General features: G+C 41.8%; 1 protein-coding gene across 6 annotated transcripts in view; it reads right to left on the reverse strand.

Annotated features, from left to right (window-relative positions):
* The window catches only part of FOXN3 (forkhead box N3), a 321327-nt gene extending 302590 nt beyond the window's left edge, over positions 1-18737 (reverse strand). For 4 of the 6 annotated variants that reach the window (XM_038404317.2, XM_043517559.1, XM_043517557.1 and 1 more), the window contains exon 1: positions 18537-18722. The gene's annotated coding sequence lies outside the window, so the exon portion shown is untranslated. Of the gene's footprint in view, positions 1-18536 lie in introns of all 6 variants that reach the window. The other 2 variants (XM_043517552.1, XM_038404312.2) reach the window with 2 other exon arrangements.
* Between the last annotated feature and the right edge of the window lie 244 nt (positions 18738-18981).

Here is an 18981-nt window from a genome sequence, read left to right on the forward strand (position 1 = left end):
TTCAGATCATGGACCCAATCCTGCTGCCTTTATTTGCACAGCAAGGAACAGCAGGATTTGGCCATTTTTCAACATGAAAGTGGTTTTACAATTATTCTCTAGTTTCCTTCCCTAGTGTACCAATAGTGCTGTGTGACAGTGAGAAAGGCATGTTGAACATGTGGACACCAAAAGTGGTTGTTCAAATAATAACAATAATCTACGTAAATTCTCAGTATTTTCACCCGCCATGTTCATGTCTCTTTTAGCAGACAACAGGAACAAATATAAAGCATGTGAAATTGATGTACTCCAAGAGAGTGAAATTCACCCGAGTGCATTAAGCCCACATAAGGCTCTCCATCCCACTTGAAGTGTCTTGCACAGGCTCTCTACAGTGGGGTAAATTTTACCCTAAATGTCTTACTTAGATTGCAAACTCTTTGGGGCAGGGACCATTTTTAGGTTTTATGTTTATATAGCACCTAGCACTGTTGGGTCCTGAGCCATGACTGGGGCTCCTAGTTGTTACCACAAATAAATAATACAATAATAGCAACAACAATAATAACAACAACTACTACCACCATCAGTATGATGTTTCAAGACAGATAACACCCAAATTCAAAAGAGACTGAAAATTACATTACAAAGAGAGAAAAATCCTTTTAATTTCCATAGGGCCTTTCATTCTGCAGGATCCAAAAGTGATTCCCAAACTATATAAGTGTTGCACCATAGAAAGGCATCCACGTTTCAATTAGGAGGCAAGCAAAACAACAGAGTGGGAAGGAGAAGCTATGGCTCAAGGAAACCATCTCTGATGACCACACGGTGCAGGCAAGCTTTGAATGCTAGGGTCTCATGGAATAAAATTATTGGACAAGACTGATGTTATTATTCCTAGACCCTGCCTAATAAATGGGTGTACAGTATTATCATAGAGAGTATTGTAATGATGGCCCATTCACATAGTCCCCTGGCAGATGATGACATTGTTTTTCTATAAGAAGGTCTTTCCAAATACCGCAATGTAATTATTCATGTAAGGGAAGGTCTACAGGAGTTCAGAGCCCAAGTAATAGCAATTTGGTCTGTATCCTCATCATTAACATCCCTTTACATTATCTTGTATCATTGTCTTCACCTTGATTGCACAAGTGTAAATGGGACAGAATTTGATCCTGTACTTAGAAATTAGTTAAAATTTGTGGTGTGATGGCTTTTTATGACATCATCACCGCTCACTCAGAAATGAACTAAGACCACCTACTCAGTTCACGCAGCCGCTTTAACAGCCCATCCTACTTACACAGGAGTGCAGGACCACCAAGTAGGCTTCATCCCCTCAGGTCTGCAACTGTTTGACTGGTTATCTGGTATCTATTACTTTCCAGACTGAAGCCAAATGAGTGACCTCTGAGAGGTGACATTTAGGATACTTGAACCGAAAAGTACAGTATGTTTTTTATCTTTTCAATTTGTTTTGTTAGCAAAAATCTCCAGACGCAAGAAATGTGTCCTCTCATTCTCCATATACTGTATCAAAGAAACTCCCTGGTCCAAGTAAGAGATTCAGAACACTGAGACAGTACAAAAGAGGTTGGAGGATTCAGTAGATCCCAGTCCACTTGGGCTATGCTTGCCACACATGACTGCAATGGCTAGGAAAAGGAAGGCTACCTTTCACTCTTCCAAGGCACAGCTGGTTTCCACAATGTCACCAGCACCAATGAGCTCAGAAAGCAAAAGTCACTAAGCACCAGCTAGCAACGTGCCAAGTAGATGAAGTTCTCTGTTTAACCATAGAACAAATTTCAAGACAAACAATAGCTGTCCAATCTTCCCCACACATCCCCAGCCACAGGCCTCAACCTTGTTCCTAGAGTCAGAGTTTAAGGCCAGAAGGGACCATTAAATCATCTAGTCTGACTTGCATATCACAGGCTCAAATACGTTTGTTAGTCTCTAAGGTGCCACAAGTACTCCTGTTCTTTTTGCAGATACAGTCTAACATGGCTGCTAGTCTGAAACAGGCCATAGAGTTATATCCAGTTTCCCCTGTACTGAACCCAATAATTTTTGTTTGGCTAAAGCATACCTTCCAGAAAGTCTTCCGATCTTGATCTGAAGACATCAAGAAATGGAGAATCTACTACTTTGGCAGTTTGTTCCAACAAGCCCATTGTTAAAAATAGGTTTCAGAGTAGCAGCCGTGTTAGTCTGTATTCGCAGAAAGAAAAGGAGTACTTGTGGCACCTTAGAGACTAACAAATTTATTAGAGCATAAGCTTTCGTGAGCTTCATCCGATGAAGTGAGCTGTAGCTCACGAAAGCTTATGCTCTAATAAATTTGTTAGTCTCTAAGGTGCCACAAGTACTCCTTTTCTTATTGTTAAAAATGTGTGCCTAATTTCAAATTGGAACTTGTCTGATTCAGCTTCTACCTACTGATTCTTATTATGCCTTTCTCAGCTTAAGTAAAGAGCCCTTCTGTACCCGGTATTTTATCCCCATGAAGGTACTTATCCATCATAATCAAGTCACCTCTCAATCTTCTTTTTGATAAGATAAACAGATTGAGCTCTTTAAGTCTCTTACTATCAGGCATTTTCTCCAGCTCTCAAATAATTTTTGTGGCTCTTTTCTGAATCCTCTCCAATTTTTCAACATCCTTTTTAAAATATGCACACCAGCACTGGAGGTAGTATTCTAGTGTTGGTCTCACCAGTGCCATATGCAGAAGTAAACTCATCTCCTTACCCCTTATCACTCCTCCCCTGTTTATACACCCAAGGATCGCATTAGTCCTTTTTGCCACAGCATCGCACTGGGAGCTCATGTTGAGTTACTTGTCCACTATGACCCCTATATCCTTTTCAGAGTCACTGCTTTCAAGTTCTGAAATGGTTCAGAGGGTAAATCAATCTCCACACTTATTCAGTTATTGGTCTCCCTGCTTAGACTACAAACTAGGGCTCCATCTAATACCAATTTAGTAATTATAGTGACAACGTGGACATTAATCTGTCAGAAAATGGACTGAGAACTATTAAACTCATTTCACATAGGCCATCAAACATCTATCAGACAGCAATGATTTTTAACCAATACCAGCCTGGGCTGGATTTAAACCAGTGACCTAGATGTTCTGTATCCCATAATGCTTTCCTATAATGTTACATTTAAGAAAATTCTCTGACTTCCCTGCACCTGTTTGAAGTTTCTTAGCAATAATCTGACTTTTAATTCCTTTAGTCCAAAGCTGAGCATTTCCAATCACACAGCTGACAGCTAGAAAGGCAGACAAGCAGATGCCCCCGTTCCCATCAGTATCACACTTCAGGCATCTGGCAGAGTGAAAAACAGCTAATCATACCAATATATAACAATGCCTCCCTTAGCAGCATAAATACAATGGGCACACTTCAGATCTGAATTCCACCAGTGTGAATCAAGGCTAACTCCACTGAAGTCAAAGGAATTAAATTCAGAGAACTCAGATCAGAATCGGGTCCTATAAGGTCACCACAAAACTCAGTCAATGAAGTTACCACAGGGGTGAATTGGTCCCAATACATTTAAGTAATAAAGCTTGTACCAGACACAACAATCATTTCCATAGTAACACATCAAATCAAAAATTGTTCAGATTTTGAAAGAAAATTTAAAATGGAAAAGGAGAGAGACATAGTGAAAACAGAAAAGGAGTACTTGTGGCACCTTAGAGACTAACAAATTTATTAGAGCATAAGCTTTCGTGAGCTACAGCTCACTTCATTGGATGCCGATGAAAACAGTGAAAACAGTTTTCTAGTTACAAACAAACAAACAAACAAAAACCAAATAGCTCAATCAAACCTTGATAATAGTAATAATGTACTGGAGTCTCTAGGCACATCCAGACCTTAAGAACACTCTGCAGCCACAGCTTTGCTTCCATGGAAAAATAACAAGCAGAGCTCTGTATAAGAACAGTGACAGAAGCACCATGCAGCATAAATTAGTGATGCTGCTGTAACCATTCCCAGGACTTTAAAGTCTGCTGCACTATAACATTAGACTACTTTGAAACAACAGAAGATATAAAATTTAGACATAAAAGTTAAGCTGCGGTTTGTTGATAGCTTAGCTTTTCAAAGTTTACGAATTGTATAAATGATTATTCATGACCTATGCCTCTCAAGAAGTTGATGTCTATTTATCTTACAAACTTTAAATATTAGGTAAGATTGTATAACTCTTTCTAGCTTGACATTTGTCCTCCCTTGGCTCTCCTGGTTCACCTTCCGCCTCTTTGGCCATTTGTTCAGAGTCTTTCAGTGTGTCCGCCTCTATCACTCAGTCCTTGATCCCTTTTTCTTTTCTCTTGTCACTATATCTTATCCACTCACACAACTTCAGCTATCATCTCTATGGGGATGACTAACCTCCCTCACCAGTCCTGCTCCATCCTCTCCCATATCTCAGCCTGTCTCACTGACATCTCCTGGATGTCTCATCAAATTAAACTCAACATAACAAACTGGACTCCTGATCTTTCCTCACAAACTCACTCCAATCCCCCATTCACTCTCCCTGTTGAATACACCACCATCTTCCTTGTCACTCAGGCCTGTAATTTGGGTGTCATCTTCATCTCTTCCCTTTCACTCATTCTTCACATCCAGTGCTTGACCAATCTTTGCTGCTTTTTGCCACACACAGAGGGCCAGATCTATCCTAGTATAAATCATTGTAACACATGCCAATTTACACCAGCTGAGGATCTGGCCCACTATTTCTGAGATCTGACCTTCTTATCTTCCACCTGGTTAAAACCCTCATCCATGCTCTCCTCATCTCCCATCTTTATTACTGTAACCTCCTGATCTCTGGCCTCCCTGACACCAGCATCACCCCCCTCCCATCCCCCCGCCCCAGAGCACACAAGACACAGCCATCTTCCTTGCTTGTGTTCTGACCACATCACCCAGCCTCTTTGAACCTTACTGGCCTTGCCTTCTCCACCACTTCCAGTTTAAATTTATTGCAATCACCTTTTAAGTCCTCCACTGCCCTTGTCTTCTCACACTGCATATTCTTTGGGCTAGGGAAGTGGTTTTCAACCTTCTTTCATTTGCAGACCCCTAAACATTTTCAAATGGAGATGCAGACTCCTTTGGAAATCTTAAACAGTCTGCAAACCCACAGGGGTCCAAAGACCACAGGCTGAAAACCCGGGGGCTAAGGAGTTTGCCTTCCTAAGTGTTAGTTAAGTGCCAAGCATATTCTCATCTGAATAATAAATAAATAAATAATAATAATGATTTACATATTACTCTAAATGTCTATTTTATATTTTAAAAAGAAGGAAAATCACTATAAAAGTTCAAAGCCTAATTTCATATTGGGGTGCAGGTACAAAGAGCTGTTAAAAGAAACAGAGGTGTGAATTAGGGCACCAAACTTGCATGCTCAGTTACCATGACTGTGCAACTCTTAACTGGCTATCTGTACACAGAAGCACATGCAAGTCATGGTAAATGTACATGCAGATTAGGCAAGCATTTTAGCCCCAGTATAAATCAGTACTGAAATCAGCAATGATACAATGGTGTGAAAATGATGTAAGTGACAGCAGAAATAACCCCACAGTCTTTATACAATCAGGCCCTTAGTGCTACATTTTGTGATGGCTTCACAGAGTCAAGGAGGTCTGACACTTAACTATTCCCTTTATTTTGTGAGTTACAACCCGACCCTTAATAAACATGCTAAGGTAGCAGTAAGTGCATTTCCTTTTCTTAAAAAATAAACCTCAAACAACCCTCCGACTCTATATGTTTTGTTTAATCTAATCTAAAAAACTCCCCTCAGTCCAGAAAGCAAAATAGCAGCTCCATTTAGGGACTTCCGCACCTGGAGGCAGGTGCATGTGTGAAGCAGGATTAGGCCCTTAATGAGCAGAGTAAGCAGTTCGCCATATACACTATGCTAAAATGCTAAAATGTTAATGGAGTGAAAAGTATATAAGCAAATTATTAAAATATGGTTTCTCTCTGTAAAGAATGAAGCTAGAAAAACACAGTAAAGATCATGTTAAAAATCAGGATTGAGATATTTGAAACCCTTCCCAAAAAGTTTTACAAAACTCAGGGTTAAAATGAACGTATTAACCAGTTCCTTGGGAATTTGTAGAGATGAACCTGCTCCAAAACCCAGATCCAAACAACCCTGAGCTTTGGGAAAGCTGGGACCGTAGTTTGGGCACATCTCTTATAATTGCCTATGCTTCCCTTCACACCAAGTGCAGCCAGCACTGAAATTCACTGCGGGAGGATGCTAGTAAGAGAAATAATGTACAGTAAGGCTCTCGGGGGATGGATCAGGCTGGAAAGGCTGCATATACTGGCCACACTGGAAGCTGACGTATCCAGGGGAAAGGTTGGTCACTGTGTAAAGCCAAACTTAAAAAAAACAGCACCATATCAGGGAGTCACAGAGCTGCCTACGGCGTGGAGAACTCAAGATACAAGGCAGGGCTAATGCAGAAGTAAGGTTATTACTTGGTTCTGTAGCAGCAGGATCAATGGTCTACAGGAAGGCAAAAAAAAAAAAAAAGAGTGGGTACTAATATTTTACAGTATAAGCAGCAATTAGCAATAAAGCTAATGTTGTGAATTGCTTTCCAAAGCCTAGCTTGTATTGTCTTGTTCTTAAACTTAATTTGTTTAAAAGTCTGTTATATTATCTTTGAAACCACAATAAGTTGCTCAGATGCCATGAACAGGATGTGGAGGAGTATCTGCGGCTGGTAAGTATTGTGCAATTAGGTTCAAGTTAAGGGACCCAGCACTCCACCTGAGCAGAGTCCCAGTATCCACAGTGTCCTAATGCAGGGGGTGCCTTCGTTCCTGGCTGACTGATGCCAGTCACCCAGGGAATACATTTTAAAGAACTCATGAACCAGAATCCCTCTGCCTATGCAATGAAGCAGAGTTAGAGAAAGGAGGCAGAATGTTAGCAGCTAGAAGATTACCCCACAGCAAATGTAGATTTCCGGGAAAGGGAGGAGCTTCCCCTGCACAGCCATTGGAGCAGAATCACCCCGCGTGCCCTTACAGAATAGAGGCCCTGTCCCAACTAAAGGTAAGAACATCTAATGGTTGCACTTTCACAACACCAGCTGTCCTAGCTGGAGCAAAATAATAAATAAAATCATCATCGTCTATAATTCTCTTTCCATCCACATATCTCAAAGATCTTACAAATTATTTTGTATTATCTAACTATAGCACTTAGGAGCCCTAGTCATGGAACAGGACCCCATTGTGCCAGGCATTGTGCAAGCACAGAACAAAAAGCTGGTATGAGCCCCAGAGAGCTTCCAATCTAAATATAAGACAAAAGACAACAGATGGATACAGACAGGTTGATGGGGGAGTATAAGGAAACAATTAGACAACATTGGTCAGCATGATAGGCAACGATGTCTGCACACCAGCAGCCTAACAGTTCTCCATTTCTTTGTAGGCATCACAGAAAAGAAGAGTGGAAAGGCAGGGTTCGAAGAAGGATAAGCAGTAGTTTTGAGGATATTTATGAGGGGCTTCTTCCAAGCATGAGGAGCAGCATGAGCAAAGCACAAAGGTGTGTGTGTGAAAATTTAATAACTGGACAATGGAGGCTGGCAGCATGGGCCGACTGGAGGCAGGAATCAACATCTTGATAGCATGTGAGAGATGATAGGTAGGGTGAGGAAAGGCTGTGAAGGGCCTTGGAATTGAAGACAGGCAGCATATGTTTGATGTGATACAGAAGGGGGAAACTGAAGAGGGATGACATGATCAAAGTGATTGTCTAGGAAAATAATTTTTGCAGCAGCATTCTGAATGGACATGAGCAAGGCAATGTTGCATTTATCAAGGCCAGAAAAACGGATGTTGCAATAATCAAGACACAAGATGATGAGAGGCGTCAAGTTTTGTTATTCCCATTTTACACAAGGGGAAACTATGGCACAGATATAATAAAATAATAATAATACCCCAAGTCTTATATAGTGCTTTTCAACAGTACATCTCAAAGCACTTTACATAGAAGGTAAGTATCATTATCCCCAGGAAGCAGAAATGACTTGCCAAACGCCACAGACAGCGTCAAAGGGAAAACCGGGAAAGGATCCAGGTCTCCTGCCTATGAGTCTGATGGTTCATCCATCTCAGAACCTTGGAAGTATAACTCAGGAGATTTTGGCACAATCAAATCTGAACCTGAACTCTAGAGTGGATTCAGCCTTGAACTTGAAACCACAGGATAGGCCTGGTTTGGATCTGCTCCCGTCTATTAATAATCCAGAGCTCTATTATTACTGTCAATCAATCTAGCTTCCTGTTTGTACCATGCTCAGGACCATCCAGCACCTTTAGCTTTGTATTTTAGGTTGAGTGTTTCTTTTATTATGAAAAATTGTGAAGGTATCACTGAGTACTTAGTATCTCCATGAACAGGCTAATAATCAGCTTACTGTAGGCTTAATATATAGTGTTTTATTAACAGGTGCAGTCTATGAGGTCTGTTTTTACACTGCATTATTTGGGTCCGAAAGGCCAGCCCATCCCCCTTACAGACCTTCTGGGTTTCAGGCAAAATGATCATGCAAAGATACTGCCATGAAAAGATTTATCATTAGGTGCTCGTGTTATATTTATTTAATCCAAGATTTTCAAAAACAAGACTATGAAGTCAGGCACCTACATAAATGGGGATTTCAAAAGTGCAGAGCACCCAGGAGATTCCATGGCTGGGAACTGCTGTGTGCTCTCAGCACTTAGGAAAAAATCAGGCCACTTATTCTTATTTCGGTGCCTAAGTATGGGTCGATGAGTCCACCTGTAAGCGCTCAGTTTTCAAAATCTCAACTTAATCACTGGTCTCCAACCTGGGATCCCAACAACTTCAGACTTGGAGGAGGCTCTGAAAAGGAAATGGATCTGAATTTTTGGTACCTCCAGTTGTTTTCAATTGGTGTGGGGTTTTTCCCCAATTACATTGTAAACTGGAATCCTGGGAGGGACCTCTCTCTAGTCCAATGACTAGCTAAGTGTTTATCCACAATGGAATCCACTATCCAGATGGGACTGACTGCAATTCAGTGGTTAGAGCACCCACCTGGAAGGTGGGAGATCCCAGGTCTGATTTCTCTGCTCCCATCATCTTTATTTATGCACCATGCAACAGCTTCAGCAGGAGAGATTGAAGGAGCCCCATCTCAGGGCTTGTCTACACTACAAAATTAAGTTGACTTTATCTAATTCAACATCAAGCCTCCAAATTAATTGATTGTGCATGGCCACACCATGCTCAGTGTCTTGATGGAGTACATCATGGGTAGCTATCCCAAAGTGCAGCTTGCCGCAGTGTGTTTTGGGAAGTTTGTGCAATTCCTCATGGGACCAAAACATTGTCACAGGGGTGAATGGGAATGTTGCGTCGGCATCCCATGATGCACTATGCTCCCTCCCTCATATTAACAGGAAACAACCCCATGGTTTTTGCAACTTAAAACGGCCACCTAAAACTCCAGAAGCATGGAGCCTGCTCAGTTGTACACTCTTGCTGTGAGCATCTCAAACACCTCGCGCCTTCTCCTGCAGGATTTCCAGAGCCGAAGTAGGATTTGACGCCCTGCTGCAAGCCATTGAAAAAAACAATTCACAATTGCTGCTGGCAGTCACAGAGTAGCTGCATTCTACTGAGTGCTGTTTCTGGTCCCGTGAAACAAGCACTGACTGGTGGGACTGCATTGTTTTGCAGGTATGGGATGACAAGCAGTGGCTGCAGGACTTTCAAATGCAGAAGGCCGCCTTCCAGGAACTTTGTGCAGAGCTTTCCCGTGCCCTGCAGTTCAGGAACACAAAAATGAGATCTGCTCTGACAGCAGAGAAGCGAATGGCGATTGCTATTTGCAAGCTTGCAATGCCAGAGTGTTACTGGTGAGTGGGGAATCAATCTGGAGGAGGTAAATCAACCATGGGAGCTGCTGTGCTCCAAGCATGCAGGGCCATTAATCGACTTCTGCTATGAAAGACAGTGAGTCTGGGGAATGTGCAGGACATAGTGGATGGTTTTGCCGCAATAGGGTTCCCTAATTGCGGTGGGGCGATAGATGGCACACATATCCTCATCCTGGCACCAGACCACCTTGCCAAAGAGTACATAAACCAAAAGGGATACTTTTCAATGGTGTTGCAAATGCTGGTGATCACAGGGGGCGTTTCACCGACATCAACGTAGGATGGTTGGGAAAGGTTCATGATGCACGCATTTTTAGGCACTCGGGTCTGTTCAAAAAGTTGCAATCTGGGACTTTCTTTACAGACCACAAAATGAACATTGACGACATTGAGATGCCTATAGTTATCCTGGGGGACCCAGCCTATCCTTTGCTCCCATGGCTCATGAAGCCATACACCGGCCATCCGGACAGCAGTAAGGAACGTTTCAACTATAGGCTCAGCAAGTGCAGAATGGTGGTCGAATGTGCTTTTGGTCATATAAAAGGGCACTGGAGAAGTTTCCTAATAAGGTTGGACCTTAGTGAAGAGAACATCCCCATGGTTATAGCTGCCTGCTGTGTACTCCATAATATCTGTGAAAAAAAGGAGGGAAATTTTCCGTAAGGGTGGGCAGTTGAGACAGATTGCATGGCAGCCATTTTTGAGCAGCCAGACACCAGGGCAAGAAGAAGAGCACAGCAAGGGGCACTGCGTATCCGCAAGGCTTTGAAAAGCCGTTTCAATAATGTGTCCAAGTAATGTAAGCTGCTTGTCTGCATTGTGCTTTCCCAAAGCTTCACCTGACTTGTATCACTGTCCCTGTAAAGCCAACCCCCACCCAAGCCCACTACTTCTACTCAATAAAGAACATTTATTTCTTTAATCCATTTACTTTATTTAACAAACATAAGTAAAGAGGGAGAGCAGAAAAAAGGTGACCTTGGGGAAAAGGGGTTGTAACGTTGGAACAGGAGAAACATTTTCAGGTGTGTAACATAACACCACATTCCAGACCATCAAAGGTCTGTGAATAGGAGCCTTCTGGCCCTTGTACCCTCCCCCCTAGTTAAGTGAAAGGGATAATGAAATTTTCGCTCACACCTCACGGAAAGCTTGTGGGAGGGTGATTCTGCACCAGGCGATGCTGGCAGGCTGTCCACCAGGGTCTGCAGAGGGACTCTACCCTCCTGCTTCTGTTCCTGCAGTTCAACCAGACATCGCAACATGTCTGCTTGGTCCCTCATAATCTGAAGCATCTCATCTTGCACCGCATGCTCTTGCTTATTGGAAGCTTTCCTGATGTCCATGTCCATGTCTAACTTCTCGGACAGTGAAATCCTCCACGCAATCAGCTCTGTGTCAGCTGTCCCAGAGGCGTGCATTATCTTGGTGAATATGTCCTCCCATGTTCTCTTTCTTCTTCCAATCAGCAAAAGTCTGCTTTCAGGTGTTGATGACATGCCAAAGGACACATTTCCACAAGCAAGATGGACACCTCACAGGTGTGTGAGTCTGGGGGAAAAAATAAAGGAGCCATTGCACATGAATAAAATGTTTCCATAGCAAGGCCATTTTAATAAAAAAAAACAACCCTTATTACATTAGATGCAAGCCAGAACATAATCTGTAACCATTCACTGTGCCGTTTTGCTGCTCCAGCCATGGTGAGTAAGCCCTCCCCAGGTCATGGGTGACCACACTTTTAATGAAATTTATGGCAGACTCATGTCGGGAGCAAAGGTAGCTCCATGGGAAGCTGTTTACGAATGGGGTGGGGGGAACATTTTCACTCCCAAATTGTGGAATCTCTCATGTGGGGCCCCAATCCCCTATCAGCCACTTTAAATTACTTACCGACCCATGCTGAGCACAGTAAAGGCACATTAGTGGCTGCATGGTTTGATAATCTGGAATGTGTGGGTGTGGGGTGGGTCTACATGTCCTTTTTTTTTTCTTGTAAGAGCACTTTTAATGAGAACTTCCCCCGTTTCGCCTAGGCGACCCTATGTGATACCAGTCTTCTGAGGGTAACAGAGATGGAAAGGAAGGAGATGCTGCAAGCATCTGGGTATAGACCTGATCCTTATGCTGCTATGCTGTGTACAGCAATGATGCCAGCAGAATTAATTCAGGAGTTGCATGGGAAAGTGTCCTATTATGGCGGAGGAAATGAGACTCCCCTGCCCAGAAACCTTCTGCAAAGGATTGCAGAATATCTCCATGAAAGTTTCCTAGAGATATCCTTGGAGGATTCCACATAATCCCTGTCCACATAAACAGTCTTTTCTGGGGGCCACCCTCTGCCACCACAGCATCTCGCTTTTTCTTCACAGTAAACATGAAATACCACCGAATGTGTGTGCCCACTAAAGTTTAACTGGACTTTGATTGTAACTGTATACTCCCCAGAGGTGCCTTTCCCGGCATCACAGTTGGCCACCATGATGTCCTGCGACCCACAGGGCTCCCGGGTTAAAAATATTTCCTGGCTCTCAGGGGAGAATGGATCCACTGCTCACCTGTCTTCCATTCTTCTTCTCCTCCTCTTCTTCATCCATTATATTGTCCTCCTTGTTGTCCCTAGATTCACACACCTGTGAGTTGTCCACATTGCTTGTGGGGGTGCTGGTAGGGTCACCCCCAAGAATCGCATGCAGCTCATTGTTGAACTAGCATGTGTGGGGTTCAGCACCAGAATGACTGTTTGCCTCTTTGCCTTCTGGTACACTTGGCAAAGTTCTTTTATTTTCACACGGCACTGCTGTGTGTCCCTCATGTAGCCCTTCTCCCCCATTCCATGAGCAATCTTTGCATAGATGTCAGCATTTCTTCTGCTGGATCGGAGTTCTGCCTGCATAAACTCTTCTCCCCACACAACGATGAGATCCACCACTCCTGTGCAGACCAGGCTGGAGCGCGTTTGGGGCGTGTAGTCTCCATGATCAGCTGTGTTCAAGCTGGCATGCTCCCAATGCTGATCAAACAGGAAATGGGAAATCAAAAATTCCCGGGGCCTTAGCAGGGGAGGGGCTGTTTCCGGTGTACCTGGCTTCAGTGCAGCAGAGTTGAGAATGATTTCCAGAGCGGTCATAGCCGAGCATTGTAAGACACCACCTGGAGGCCAATTAAGTCGAATTACACAACACTGTGTCTGCACTACCTCGCAGTCAATCCATGAAAATCGAATTAAGTGCTACACCTCTCGCAGAGGTGGATTACAGAAGTTGACATTAAAGACAATTTAGGTTGATGTAAAGGACCTGGTAGTGTAGACACATCCATTAACAGGTCGACTTAACTCAGCTTCCTTCGACCTAACTTTTTAGTGTAGACCAGGCCTCTGATTGTCCCATAGCTCAGTCATCAGAGCACTATTCTGTGAGGGATAGGAGATAGCTGTTCAAATCCTTTCTTCCCTCTCTGGCAGAGAAAGGGGAATTGAACTTGGGTCTTCCACATCTCAGGTAAGTGTTATAACCAGCATGCTAAAAGTAGCCACCACCTCCTCCATCCAAATTTTGAATGGGACCCCAGCTGGTAGATGGCCTCTGAGCATACCTACCAGATCTGGACCCAGAGACAACTTAGGCAGCTAAATGCCTATCTTCCCCTGGTTTGTGAATTGTTCTGGAGCTTAGGCAGGAGCTAGGTGTCCGGATGCTTAGAGTGAGGAAACAGTGCACATTCCAGAGACAGTAATATAGGGGCCTAGGGAAGTTTACCTGCAAAAATGTAGGCATCTAAACTCAGTTGTTGCTTCCAGGGTTTATGGGTGGCAGTAGAGCCAAGACTGGGAGGTGGACACCTAGACCTGAGACTTAATCTGAGTTCTCTTTCTAGCTCGGCCACTCACTTGCTTTGTAACCTTGGACAAGTCATTTGACCATTTTGTGCCTCAGTTTCCTTATCTACACAATGGAGATAATACCTCCCTGCCTCACACATGTGTTATGAGTATTAATGTTTGTAAAGTGTTTGGTGATCCCTGGGTGGAAGGTGGATTAGAAATGCAAAGGACAATTAATAAAATAATTCATGTACGACTTTATGCCCTCAGAAACCGGCCTTTATATGAGAAAAAAAATCTGTGCATGCAAAGTGACTATACATGAAATTAGTTACCCAGTTTGCACATCCAAATACCACTTCTGCATGCAAACATGCAATTTATGCATTCAGTTTTACAGCCCACTTTTGAAAAAGGGAGCAGGGTGGAGGAAATGTGGATTGACAAAACCAAATATAATTTTGCTTCCGATTGTATCTTGCATTTCACATGTCAAAGAGTACTGATAAGTGTTTGGTGTCATAAAACTTTTACACACTAAACTGATCATAGATAAATTCTGTTACACAAACATTAGGGATCATGAAGAATGAAGGCTGAATCGAGAAAGCAACTAACTAATCCAGTTCATTTCCTTCAGTTTGTAAAAACAAGTAACTGACATATTTCCTGCCAATGAACGTTCCTACAGATAAGAAAGCTCCTGACAACAGGAAATTCTTTGCTAGAAAAGACAACACTTTTGCCATTAAGCCTCACATTTTTCATTTAAGTTCCACTCAATTAAAAGCAACATCTGGCTAATTAAATATGAGCTGGACAAAATTATGCAATTATCCAAATCTCAAAGACTTTTCTAAAGTGTACATGAACCAATGTTTTCATGATAAGCTGACATGCTTCAGTTCTAGAACTCTCTGGAGGCTGACTCTTATTTGCACTCAAGCCATTGTAAACCCCTCTGGCAGCGTAAAGGGAGTACATTACACTTACACTGATTTAATACACTGCTCTAGCCTTAATGTAAATGAATCAGCCCTTTGTTTTTCAGAAAGTAAGGGTCCAGTCCTGGAAGATGCAGAGTGTCTCCTGCAAGATTCTGAGCACCTTCAGCTCGTTATCAACTCAGATATGGCCCTAAAGCTATAACAACTGCTCAGCAGTCAGCTAGTATTCCTTAAAAACCAATGAAATATGCAAGTAAAGAGAAAACAAAGGTCAGGTTAGTCATTGTAGTAGCTTTCAAAACTGATGATTTATATATTGAGGGTGAAGCATTCAAGTGGTTTACACTAACCATTTGATAAGGATAGGTTTCAGAGTAGCAGCCGTGTTAGTCTGTATTCTCAAAAAGAAAAGGAGTACTTGTGGCACCTTAGAGACTAGCAAATTTATTAGAGCATAAGCTTTCGTGAGCTACAGCTCACTTCATCGATGAAGTGAGCTGTAGCTCACGAAAGCTTATGCTCTAATAAATTTGTTAGTCTCTAAGGTGCCACAAGTACTCCTTTTCTATTTGATAAGGATAACACTGCTAAATGACGATCTAAGGGAACACCAAAATTAAATGCTTCGGAGGAAATGTAATAAATATGCAGAGATGTCCTTCTGTCAGAAACATTTGAGATCAGCATCAGCTACCCAAGGGGAGGAAGGAATCAACCCCTCCCCCAAGTCTTTCTTATGAGTTTGCTGTGAAAGATTCCAGTTAAGCTTTTAGAAGCAAAATGGCTCTTCCCTCTCAGACATAAGAAACTTTTCAAAAGACCAGCAAAGTAAAACTTTAATTAACCATAATAATAATTGTAGCAGTTTATTATCAGTCTTTATTTTCCCATGCTGTATTCACTGCTCATGCAGTATGTTTTTCTTTCATGTCTCAGTTGTTACCTTCACTGTGTTCCTGAAGCAAACAGGGGCTCTAATAGAAACGATTATTTAATGTTAACAGTTGACATTTATTCATTCAAGGTTTTTTTCCCCAAGATATGAAGGAGAGTTGTGACATTCAAATTTAAATAATAAACTTTTAACATATTTTGGTAATTAATGACAAGCAGAGGCGCTGGAACAGTTTTTATGGTGGGGGTGCTGAGAGCCATTGAATCAAACTGTAAGCCCAGTATATAATGGAATCCACTTTAAGCCAGGGGGGTGCCGCAGCACCACCTGCACCGTTAGTTCCAGCACCTATAAAATGGGCCTAAATAATCTGTTATAACTCCTCTGGAAGCCACAGGAGCTACTCAAGAAATTAGTTTGGCCCAGTAGCAAGTTAAGACAATAGTCACCCGCACACTTTTTTTCTCAGCCCCTCTTGTCTTAGCCTTTTCACAGTATGGAACCCGAAACTTCAGCAGAAACATCTTCTGGGCCCAATACCACAGGCCTTGCTCAGGCAAGACTCCCACTGAAATCAGTGGGAGTTTTGCCTGAGTAAGGACTGCAGGTTGATTCCCTTAACTCTTTGTTCTTTCAAAAGTCTGAAGTGAAATATAGACACGAAATATGGAAGACAGTTTAGTTTTTGTTGTAAAATGACCTTGATTTGACAGGCACATTCTCAGGTTTCAACAGATGCTGTGGGAAAGGCAGCAGAAGCCAACGTGTTTTGCAGGCATTTCTGATGACATGCAGGCTTTTTTTTTTTAAATAAATGGGGGGTAGTCTTCTCAGTTTCCATGACAACAATGTCTCCACTTGTCTGTTATTAGATACCATCCACTTCCTGTGTCTAAATTTTTAAGCCAATCAGAAAAGTGTTTATAGATTTTACAGCTCCTGGGACAGTCCCTCTTTTACAAGAGAGCTACTTTAATGACACGTAATGCTTAGGCTGCAAATGTTAGAAGGCCTTATATTTTCAGTTGCAAAGAGATCACACTTTACAGAGTTTCCTGGCTACTGCATGAGATACTGAGAGAAAAACACGGTTTTGCTGCCGAATTCATTGTGCTCATAACAGTTGCCTTGCCATGATTTTTTAATACTGCACAAACTCATCCTAATTGTTTATTCATTTTTATTTTTGATTTACCCTCTCACAGTGTAAATATTTTGTGCATGAAAAATTCTAATGTAATAATTTTATTAAGAAATCCAGTTACCCACTACCCACCCAAGAAATGGTATATCATAAATGATATTACAGCATAACATTGTTTGCTGCAATTAAAGTTTCAGTCAACTGAATTGTGTATACCACAAAACTGCAGTAACAACAGAAATTTTACAGAAATATTTTGATAATACAAAACAAAAGCTGACCACAGTCTAACAAGTATGCTGGGGTGGGGTGGAGGGGTGAGGGGGTTGAGAGGCTTATTTTATTGAGAAAATAATCACATATATATTTTGAAGAAATAAACCCAAGAAAAAGTCCAACTAAGTTAGAAGTCAATATTGCAGAAAGGCAGGCAAGGGGAAGCTAATCAGAAAACAGGAAAATACCTCTCAGAATAGCTTTGACAAACCACTCTTAACACAACTGATGAATCATTGTGTGTGAGTGTGTATAAAACAAATATACGAACTGTAAAGTATGAACTGGACTTCTCCATAAAACAGATCTACAAATCAGTGAAACACAGGAACAAAAGAAATATAACAGGGTGTCTGCCTAAGATTAGTGAAATGACTGTTTGTGTCAATGAACTGGAAGCACACTGGCTATGACAATCTCCATATGGAGGCTGGCAATAGCCTATTCCTTTCAAATTTGATGCATTTTTAAATTATTATCATCATCCACCCCAACAGTTCTCAAATGCCTTTCCTGAAGCACAGCTTGTGTTTGAGAACTACCAACACTCAGCCTATTAACACTAAAATGAAACAAAACACCCTGCAATTTAAGGGTCCAATCCTGTGATGTGCTCAGTGCCATTGAAACACACTGAAGTCGGGGAAGGTACTCAGCACCTCACAGGAGGTGCTCAACAGCTTTGTAGGATTTGGCCGTAGAGTTGCTGGGGGGAAATGCTTTATTTTCCAAAAATATTTTTCTGTATTGTGAGCAAAAAGTGGAGAAAATTCTTAGCAGCTCTGGCCTGGCAGTTTCCCCTCCAAATATTATTAATGTCTATTTAGAATCTAAAAAATAAATTCAGAATAGCTGATTGACCTGAAGCTTGATCTAAATTGCAACCACGGATCTGAAAATTTGGTTAAAACAACAAAGCTGAGTGACCATCAATAATGTTAACTACCAAAATTAGCACAACTGCAAAATTAGGAGGACCCCGTCCTGTAAGTCCGTGAAGTGAACAGGAGTTTTGCCTGAGTAAAGACTGCATGGGATCAGGCCCTTGAACGTTTTTGTCATTCGTAACTCGTTCTCAATGTAGCCTAGAAAGCTATTAACAAACACACATCAATTACCTGATCAGATCAAGTAAGTTCTGCTTTTCCACAACAAATGAAGCAAAAACGGTTTAGCAACTAAATGCCTGCAGAAAGTTTTTGTTTGTTTGTTTTTATATGAACTTACTTTTGTAGCTAAACTAATTTGGATAAGGTTACTGTCATCCTACATCCTTTTACAGTTTAAGATGCATGCAGTGTATCCATTTAGAAACAGATGGAATTTTTTTTTCCGGGGAGGGGGGACAAAAACCTAAAAATTCAAGTATGCACCCATGCAGCTGCCTGAACATTTATAGGTTTCTAATGACAATACTAAACACTGAGCCAAAGATTAAAAGACAGGAAATGAGAACCATTTTAGTTACCTTTTAATCTTTGTTTTTTGCTCTTGCTTCCTTCTGCATTAGTTGCTGTTGCAGGTATGTTATATTCTCACAGTTAATCCTTCCATTCTGGTTTGGTTCAATATTTGGAATGATCCCTATGGACAGAATGCAGCCATAACCCAGACTCCATGCTCACTGAGCTATCCTTGTGTCAGAGGTACTGCTAAAAGCACAGAAATAAGGAAACTTTCTGCTGGGTCCTAGTGCTCAACTATAATAGAGAGTCCCACAAACCGTATTGCAGAATAAAGATCATGTTTATTGTTCTGACTCACTTGCCAGCACCCAATGGGGAACACAGTCACGTAAGCACTTCCTGCTTTATGTCTTTTGAAACATTACAAATTATGTGAGAGATGGACCTGATTGATTGTGAATAGCCCAGACTTTGAGGAAGACGGTGGAGTGTGAACCCAAATCTAAA

The sequence above is a fragment of the Dermochelys coriacea genome, chromosome 6 (genome assembly GCF_009764565.3).
Source record: "Dermochelys coriacea isolate rDerCor1 chromosome 6, rDerCor1.pri.v4, whole genome shotgun sequence".
Taxonomy (NCBI): Eukaryota; Metazoa; Chordata; order Testudines; family Dermochelyidae; genus Dermochelys; species Dermochelys coriacea.